We start from the raw sequence: 10,000 nt of genomic DNA, 5'->3' as shown, positions 1-10,000 counted from the left end.
TCTCTCTGCCTCCCACTCCCTCTCTCTCTGCCTCTCTCTCTGTCTCCCACTCCCTCTCTCTCTGCCTCCCACTCCCTCTCTCTCTGCCTCCCACTCCCTCTCGCTCTGCCTCCCACTCCCTCTCTCTGTCTCCCACTCCCTCTCTCTCTGCCTCTCTCTCTGTCTCCCACTCCCTCTCTCTCTGCCTCTCTCTCTGCCTCCCACTCCCTCTCTCTCTGCCTCCCACTCCCTCTCTCTCTGTCTCCCACTCCCTCTCTCTCTGCCTCTCTCTCTGTCTCCCACTCCCTCTCTCTCTGCCTCCCACTCCCTCTCTCTCTGTCTCCCACTCCCTCTCTCTCTGCCTCCCACTCCCTCTCTCTCTGCCTCCCACTCCCTCTCTCTCTGCCTCCCACTCCCTCTCTCTCTCTCTCTCCTCCCACTCCCTCTCTCTCTGCCTCTCTCTCTCTCTCCCACTCTGCCTCCCACTCTCTCTCTCTCTGCCTCCCACTCCCTCTCTCTCTGCCTCCCACTCCCTCTCTCTCTGCCTCTCTCTCTGTCTCCCACTCGCTCTCACTCTGCCTATCTCTCTGCCTCCCACTCCCTCTCTCTCTGCCTCTCTCTCTGCCTCCCACTCCCTCTCTCTCTGCCTCTCTCTCTCTCCCACTCCCTCTCACTCTGCCTCCCACTCCCTCTCTCTCTGCCTCCCACTCCCTCTCTCTCTGCATCCCACTCCCTCTCTCTCTCTGTCTCCCACTCCCTCTCTCTCTGCCTCTCTCTCTGTCTCCCACTCCCTCTCTCTCTGCCTCTCTCTCGGTCTCCCACTCCATCTCACTCTGCCTCCCACTCCCTCTCTCTCTGCCTCCCACTCCCTCTCTCAATTCAATTCAATTCAAGGGGCTTTATTGGCATGGGTAACATGTGTTAACATTGCCAAAGCAAGTAAGGTAGATAATATATAAAGTGAAATAAACAATAAAAATTAACAGTAGACATCACACATACAGAAGTTTCAAAACTATAAAGACATTACAAATGTCATATTATATATAAACAGTGTTTTTACAATGTACAAATGGTAAAGGACACAAGATAAAATAAATAAGCATAGATATGGGTTGTATTTACAATGGTGCGTGTTCTTCACTGGTTGCCCTTTTCTCGTGGCAACAGGTCACAAATCTTGCTGCTCTGATGGCACACTATGGAATTTCACCCAGTAGATATGGGAGTTTTTCAAAATTGGATTTGTTTTCGAATTCTTTGTGGATCTGTGTAATCTGAGGGAAATATGTATCTCTAATATGGTCATACATTGGGCAGGAGGTTAGGAAGTGCAGCTCAGTTTCCACCTCATTTTGTGGGCAGTGAGCACATAGCCTGTCTTCTCTTGAGAGCCATGTCTGCCTACGGTGGCCTTTCTCAATAGCAAGGCTATGCTCGCTGAGTCTGTACATAGTCAAAGCTTTCCTTCATTTTGGGTCAGTCACAGTGGTCAGGTATTTGTTAATTCTTTCCAATGTGTCAAGTAATTATCTTTTTGTTTTCTCATGATTTGGTTGGGTCTAATTGTGCTGCTGTCATGGGGCTCTGTAGGGTGTGTTTGTGAACAGAGCCCCAGGACCAGCTTGCTTAGGGGACTCTTCTCCAGGTTCATCTCTCTGTAGGTGATGGCTTTGTTGTGGAAGGTTTGGGAATCGCTTCCTTTTAGGTGGTTATAGAATTTAACAGCTCTTTTCTGGATTTTGATAATTAGTGGGTATCGGCCTAATTCTGCTCTGCATGCATTATTTGGTGTTCTACGTTGTACACGGAAGATATTTTTGCAGAATTCTGCGCGCAGAGTCTCAATTTGGTGTTTGTCCCATTTTGTGAAGTCTTGGTTGGTGAGCGGAGCCCAGACCTCACAACCATAAAGGGCAATGGGCTCTATGACTGATTCAAGTATTTTTAGCCAAATCCTAATTGGTATGTTGAAATTTATGTTCCTTTTGATGGCATAGAATGCCCTTCTTGCCTTGTCTCTCAGATCGTTCACAGCTTTGTGGAAGTTACCTGTGGCGCTGATGTTTAGGCCAAGGTATGTATCGTTTTTTGTGTGCTCTAGGGCAACAGTGTCTAGATGGAATTTGTATTTGTGGTCCTGGTGACTGGACCTTTTTTGGAACACCATTATTTTGGTCTTACTGAGATTTTACTGTCAGGGCCCAGGTCTGACAGAATCTGTGCATAAGGTCTAGGTGCTGCTGTAGGCCCTCCTTGGTTGGTGACAGAAGCACCAGATTATCAGCAAACAGCAGACATTTGACTTCAGATTCTAGTAGGGTGAGGCCGGGTGCTGCAGACTTTTCTAGTGCCCGCGCCAGTTTGTTGATATATATGTTGAAGAGGGTGGGGCTTAAGCTGCATCCCTGTCTAACCCCACGACCCTGTGTGAAGAAATTTGTGTGTTTTTTGCCAATTTTAACCGCACACTTGTTGTTTGTGTACATGGATTTTATGATGTCGTATGTTTTACCCCCAACACCACTTTCCATCAGTTTGTATAGCAGACCCTCATGCCAAATTGAGTCGAAGGCTTTTTTGAAATCAACAAAGCATGAGAAGACTTTGCCTTTGTTTTGGTTTCTTTGGTTGTCAATTAGGGTGTGCAGGGTGAATACATGGTCTGTTGTACGGTAATTTGGTAAAAAGCCAATTTGACATTTGCTCAGTACATTGTTTTCATTGAGGAAGTGTACGAGTCTGCTGTTAATGATAATGCAGAGGATTTTCCCAAGGTTACTGTTGACGCATATTCCACGGTAGTTATTGGGGTCAAATTTGTCTCCATTTTTGTGGATTGGGGTGATCAGTCCTTGGTTCCAAATATTGGCGAAGATGCCAGAGCTAAGGATGATGTTAAAGAGTTTTAGTATAGCCAATTGGAATTTGTTGTCTGTATATTTGATCATTTCATTGAGGATACCATCAACACCACAGGCCTTTTTGGGTTGGAGGGTTTTTATTTTGTCCTGTAACTCATTCAATGTAATTGGAGAATCCAGTGGGTTCTGGTAGTCTTTAATAGTTGATTCTAAGATCTGTATTTGATCATGTATATGTTTTTGCTCTTTATTCTTTGTTATAGAGCCAAAAAGATTGGAGAAGTGGTTTACCCATACATCTCCATTTTGGATAGATAATATTGTTTTAGTGATTCACCATAGTGAAGGCGTAGACTCAGGTTTTCTGAGTCTCTATGTTTTTGGTTGGACAGGTTTCTCAATTTCTTTCTTAGATTTTTGCATTATTCATCAAACCATTTGTCATTGTTGTTAATTTTCTTTGGTTTTCTATTTGAGATTTTTAGATTTGATAGGGAAGCTGAGAGGTCAAATATACTGTTAAGATTTTCTACTGCCAAGTTTACACCTTCACTATTACAGTGGAACGTTTTACCCAGGAAATTGTCTAAAAGGGATTGAATTTGTTGTTGCCTAATTGTTTTTTGGTAGGTTTCCAAACTGCATTCCTTCCATCTATAGCATTTCTTAATGTTACTCAGTTCCTTTGGCTTTGATGCCTCATGATTGAGTATTGCTCTGTTTAGGTAGACTGTGATTTTGCTGTGGTCTGATAGGGGTGTCAGTGGGCTGACTGTGAACGCTCTGAGAGACTCTGGGTTGAGGTCAGTGATAAAGTAGTCTACAGTACTACTGCCAAGAGATGAGCTATAGGTGTACCTACCATAGGAGTCCCCTTGAAGCCTACCATTGACTATGTACATACCCAGCGTGCGACAGAGCTGCAGGAGTTGTGACCCGTTTTTGTTGGTTATGTTGTCATAGTTGTGCCTAGGAGGGCATACGGGGGAGGGAATGCTGTCACCTCCAGGCAGGTGTTTGTCCCCCACTCCCTCTCTCTCTGCCTCTCTCTCTGTCTCCCACTCCCTCTCTCTCTCTCTGCCTCTCTCTCTGTCTCCCACTCCCTCTCTCTCTCTCTGCCTCTCTCTCTGTCTCCCACTCCCTCTCTCTCTGCCTCCCTCTCTCTCTGCCTCTCTCTCTGTCTCCCACTCCCTCTCTCTGTCTCCCTCCCTCTCTCTCTGCCTCCCTCTCTCTCTGCCTCTCTCTCTGTCTCCCACTCCCTCTCTCTCTCTCCCTCCCTCTCTCTCTGCCTCTCTCCCTCCCTCTCTCTCTGCCTCTCTCTCTGTCTCCCAATCCCTCTCTCTCTGTCTCCCACTCCCTCTCTCTGTCTCCCACCCCCTCTCTCTCTGCCTCTCTCTCTCTGTCTCCCACTCCCTCTCTCTGTCTCCCACCCCCTCTCTCTCTGCCTCTCTCTCTGTCTCCCACTCCCTCTCTCTGTCTCCCACCCCCTCTCTCTCTGCCTCTCTCTCTGTCTCCCACCCCCTCTCTCTCTGCCTCTCTCTCTCTGTCTCCCACTCCCTCTCTCTGTCTCCCACCCCCTCTCTCTCTGCCTCTCTCTCTCTGTCTCCCACTCCCTCTCTCTCTCTCCCTCCCTCTCTCTCTGCCTCTCTCTCTGTCTCCCACTCCCTCTCTCTGTCTCCCACCCCCTCTCTCTCTGCCTCTCTCTCTGTCTCCCACTCCCTCTCTCTCTCTCCTCCCACCCCTCTCCTCTCTCTCTCTCTCTGCCTCTCTCTCTGTCTCCCACTCCCTCTCTCTGTCTCCCACCCCTCTCTCTCTGCCTCTCTCTCTGTCTCCCACTCCCTCTCTCCCTCCCTCTCTTTCAGTCTCCTGTGGCCTTTCAATTCTAATCTCCTCCGCTGACATTGATGTTGTGACCTCTCCTCCAGTTAAAAGGGCTCAGAGACTCTCTCAGGCCCAGTGTGTATTACTTTGAGCCTGACTCTCTCCCAGAGACACCACTCTCTGAGGCGTAGGATGCTTTTGAACACAGAGAGTAAAAAGGACTTTTAGAAATAGCTTGTTTTGAGGTGGAGAACGAACAGATTGAGTTTTACAAAAGCACACAAAGAGAAGGGCAGCTTTGAACGATGAACGGTGAATACACACTTCACAGAGCACAGGTAGAGAGGCCTGCAGAGGTGGGGTGTAACTCAGAACATAGTCTACAGGAACACTGGGAGAACATAGTCTACAGGAACACTGGGAGAACATAGTCTACAGGAACACTGAGAGAACAGTCTACAGGAACACTGAGAGAACAGTCTACAGGAACACTGAGAGAACAGTCTACAGGAACACTGAGCGAACAGTCTACAGGAACACTGAGAGAACATAGTCTACAGGAACACTGGGAGAACATAGTCTACAGGAACACTGAGAGAACATAGACTACAGGAACACTGAGAGAACATAGTCTACAGGAACACTGAGAGAACATAGTCTACAGGAACACTGGGAGAACATAGTCTACAGGAACACTGGGAGAACATAGTCTACAGGAACATTGAGAGAACAGTCTACAGGAACACTGAGATAACATAGTCTACAGGAACACTGAGAGAACAGTCTACAGGAACACTGGGAGAACATAGTCTACAGGAACACTGGGAGAACAGTCTACAGGAACACTGAGAGAACATAGTCTACAGGAACACTGAGAGAACAGTCTACAAGAACACTGGGAGAACATAGTCTACAGGAACACTGGGAGAACATAGTCTACAGGAACACTGGGAGAACATAGTCTACAGGAACACTGAGAGAACATAGTCTACAGGAACACTGAGAGAACATAGTCTACAGGAACACTGGGAGAACATAGTCTACAGGAACACTGGGAGAACATAGTCTACAGGAACATTGAGAGAACAGTCTACAGGAACACTGAGAGAACATAGTCTACAGGAACACTGGGAGAACATAGTCTACAGGAACACTGAGAGAACATAGACTACAGGAACACTGGGAGAACATAGTCTACAGGAACACTGAGAGAACATAGTCTACAGGAACACTGAGAGAACAGTCTACAGGAACATTGGGAGAACATAGTCTACAGGAACACTGGGAGAACAGTCTACAGGAACACTGAGAGAACATAGTCTACAGGAACACTGAGAGAAGTCTACAGGAACACTGGGAGAACATAGTCTACAGGAACACTGGGAGAACATAGTCTACAGGAACACTGAGAGAACAGTCTACAGGAACACTGAGAGAACATAGTCTACAGGAACACTGAGAGAACATAGTCTACAGGAACACTGGGAGAACATAGTCTACAGGAACACTGAGAGAACATAGTCTACAGGAAAACTGAGAGAACATAGACTATAGGAACACTGGGAGAACATAGTCTACAGGAACACTGAGAGAACATAGTCTACAGGAATACTGAGAGAACATAGTCTACAGGAACACTGAGAGAACATAGTCTACAGGAACACTGAGAGAACATAGTCTACAGGAACACTGAGAGAACATAGTCTACAGGAACACTGAGAGAACATAGTCTACAGGAACACTGAGAGAACATAGTCTACAGGAACACTGAGAGAACATAGTCTACAGGAACACTGAGAGAACATAGTCTACAGGAACACTGAGAGAACATAGTCTACAGGAACACTGAGAGAACATAGTCTACAGGAACACTGGGAGAACATAGTCTACAGGAACAGTGGGAGAACATAGTCTACAGGAACACTGGGAGAACATAGTCTACAGGAACACTGAGAGAACATAGTCTACAGGAACACTGGGAGAACATAGTCTACAGGAACACTGAGAGAACAGTCTACAGGAACACTGAGAGAACAGTCTACAGGAACACTGGGAGAACATAGTCTACAGGAACACTGAGAGAACATAGTCTACAGGAACACTGAGAGAACAGTCTATAGGAACACTGAGAGAACGTAGTCTACAGGGACACTGAGAGAACATAGTCTACAGGGACACTGAGAGAACAGTCTATAGGAACACTGAGAGAACATAGTCTACAGGAACACTGAGAGAACATAGTCTACAGGGACACTGAGAGATCAGTCTACAGGAACACTGAGAGAACATAGTCTACAGGAACACTGAGAGAACATAGACTACAGGAACACTGGGAGAACATAGTCTACAGGAACACTGGGACAACATAGTCTACAGGGACACTGAGAGAACATAGTCTACAGGGACACTGAGAGAACATAGTCTACAGGGACACTGAGAGAACAGTCTACAGGAACACTGAGAGAACATAGTCTACAGGAACACTGAGAGAACATAGTCTACAGGAACACTGAGAGAACATAGTCTACAGGAACACTGAGAGAACATAGTCTACAGGAACACTGGGACAACATAGTCCACAGGAACACTGAGAGAACATAGTCTACAGGAACACTGAGCGAACATAGTCTACAGGAACACTGAGAGAACATAGTCTACAGGAACACTGAGAGAACATAGACTACAGGAACACTGAGAGAACATAGTCTACGGGAACACTGAGAGAACATAGACTACAGGAAAACTGAGAGAACATAGTCTACAGGGACACTGAGAGAACAGTCTACAGGAACACTGGGAGAACATAGACTACAGGAACACTGGGAGAACATAGTCTACAGGAACACTGAGAGAACATAGTCTACAGGAACACTGAGAGAACATAGTCTACAGGAACACTGAGAGAACATAGTCTACAGGAACACTGAGAGAACAGTCTACAGGAACACTGAGAGAACATAGTCTACAGGAACACTGAGAGAACATAGTCTACAGGAACACTGGGAGAACATAGTCTACAGGAACACTGAGAGAACATAGTCTACAGGAACACAGAGAACATAGTCTACAGGAACACTGAGAGAACATAGTCTACAGGAACACTGGGAGAACATAGTCTACAGGAACACTGGGAGAACATAGTCTACAGGAACACTGGGAGAACATAGTCTACAGGAACACTGAGAGAACATAGTCTACAGGAACACTGAGAGAACAGTCTACAGGAACACTGAGAGAACATAGTCTACAGGAACACTGAGAGAACATAGTCTACAGGAACACTGAGAGAACATAGTCTACAGGAACACTGAGAGAACATAGTCTACAGGAACACTGGGAGAACATAGTCTACAGGAACACTGAGAGAACAGTCTACAGGAACACTGAGAGAACATAGTCTACAGGAACACTGAGAGAACATAGTCCACAGGAACACTGAGAGAACAGTCTACAGGAACACTGAGAGAACAGTCTACAGGAACACTGTGGTTCAAAATAGAAGACTGTAAAATAGAGGTGATGACAGAAGAACAAACACATCACACTTTAACTGATACTTCTGTGTATGCATGTGACTGTGTGACTGTGTGTGTGTGTGTGTGTGACTGTGCATGTGTGTGTGACTGTGCGTGTGTGACTGTGTGTGCGTGACTGTGTGCGTGTGTGTGACTGTGTGTGCGTGACTGTGTGCGTGTGTGTGTGACTGTGCGTGTGTGACTGTGTGTGTGTGTGTGTGACTGTGTGTGTGTGTGACTGTGCGTGTGTGTGACTGTGTGTGCGTGACTGTGTGCGTGTGTGTGTGTGTGTGTGTGTGTGTGTGCTATGCAGGTCCCTCACCAGTAGGGGGCATGATTCCAGCTGACATCAGCCCGCTGACAGAATGAGACAGAAGGTGCTGGTTCTCTGATGATGTCATACTCTGAGCCCTCTTTGGGGGGCGTCCAGGACGCGAGCTGGAAACACAATCAAACGAATCAGTTACACAGAGGATTTTATCCAGACACACTCACAGTACACTGAGCATACTTTAGTATGAGTTTGTGATCGCTGCGGGAATTGAACCAACAAACCTTGGCTTTGCATCATAAAGGATAACTTTTTGGGGATGTTCTCAGCCTGTAACAAGATCTCAATTACATACTCCTCAGGTCCCCTCTCCACATGTCCTCTCTCCTCTCTTGCTCTCTCCTCATGTCCTCTCTCCTCATGTCCTCTCTCCTCATGTCCTCTCTCCTCAGGTCCCCTCTCCTCATGTCCTCTCTCCTCATGTCCTCTCTCCACATGTCCTCTCTCCTCATGTCTCTCTCCTCATGTCCCCTCTCCTCATGTCCTCTCTCCTCATGTCCTCTCTCCTCAGGTCCCCTCTCCTCATGTCCTCTCTCCTCTCTTGCTCTCTCCTCATGTCCTCTCTCCTCTCTTGCTCTCTCCTCATGTCCTCTCTCCTCATGTCCTCTCTCCTCTCTTGCTCTCTCCTCAGGTCCTCTCTCCTCAGGTCCTCTCTCCTCTCTTGCTCTCTCCTCATGTCCTCTCTCCTCATGTCCTCTCTCCTCTCTTGCTCTCTCCTCAGGTCCTCTCTCCTCAGGTCCTCTCTCGCTCTCTCCTCAGAGGACAGAGGAGAGAGGACAGAGGAGGTGCTTTCCTCTCTTGAGAGACAGGAAGTGTTTCAGCGCTACCCTCACCCCTTAGCCAATCACCCTTCCAGAAATATGAACCCAGCGTTGCCTCCCTCTTCTCTCCTCTTCAGCCCCAGTAGTTCTGTTGCTTTATCTCACCCTGCCAGAGAGGAAATAAATGAACTAAACACCTTTTTATCAAGCTAAGTGACCTTTAGAAAAAGAAGGAATTAGGAGTGGTTTGGATTTATTCTCTGTTATGCCTCTCACTCTGCCTCCCACTCCATCTCTCTCTGCCTCTCTCTCTGTCTCCCACTCCCTCTCTCTCTCTCTCTGCCTCTCTCTCTGTCTCCCACTCCCTCTCTGCTCTCTCCTCTCTCTCTCTGTCTCCCCCACTCCCTCTCTCTCTGCCTCTCTCTCTCTGTCTCCCACTCCCTCTCTCTCTGCCTCTCTCTCTGTCTCCCACTCCCTCTCTCTCTCTCTCTCTCTCTGTCTCCCACTCCCTCTCTCTGCCTCCCACTCCCTCTCTCTCTGTCTCCCACTCTCTCTCTGTCTCCCTGTCTCCCACTCCCTCTCTCTCTGCCTCTCTCTCTGTCTCCCACTCCCTCTCTCTCTGCCTCTCTGTCTCCCACTCCCTCTCTCTCTCTCTCCCACTCCCTCTCACTCTGCCTCCCACTCCCTCTCTCTCTGCCTCTCTCTCTGTCTCCCACTCCCTCTCTCTCT

The 10,000-nt window shown here is 47.5% G+C and overlaps 1 pseudogene; it reads right to left on the bottom strand.

Annotated features, from left to right (window-relative positions):
- LOC135536874 (dachshund homolog 1-like) overlaps positions 1 to 10,000 on the bottom strand; it is a 101,483-nt pseudogene that overhangs the window by 63,495 nt on the left and 27,988 nt on the right.

This window comes from Oncorhynchus masou, unplaced genomic scaffold (assembly GCF_036934945.1).
Source record: "Oncorhynchus masou masou isolate Uvic2021 unplaced genomic scaffold, UVic_Omas_1.1 unplaced_scaffold_674, whole genome shotgun sequence".
NCBI lineage: Eukaryota > Metazoa > Chordata > Actinopteri > Salmoniformes > Salmonidae > Oncorhynchus > Oncorhynchus masou.
This window is presented reverse-complemented; position numbering and strand designations above follow the sequence as displayed.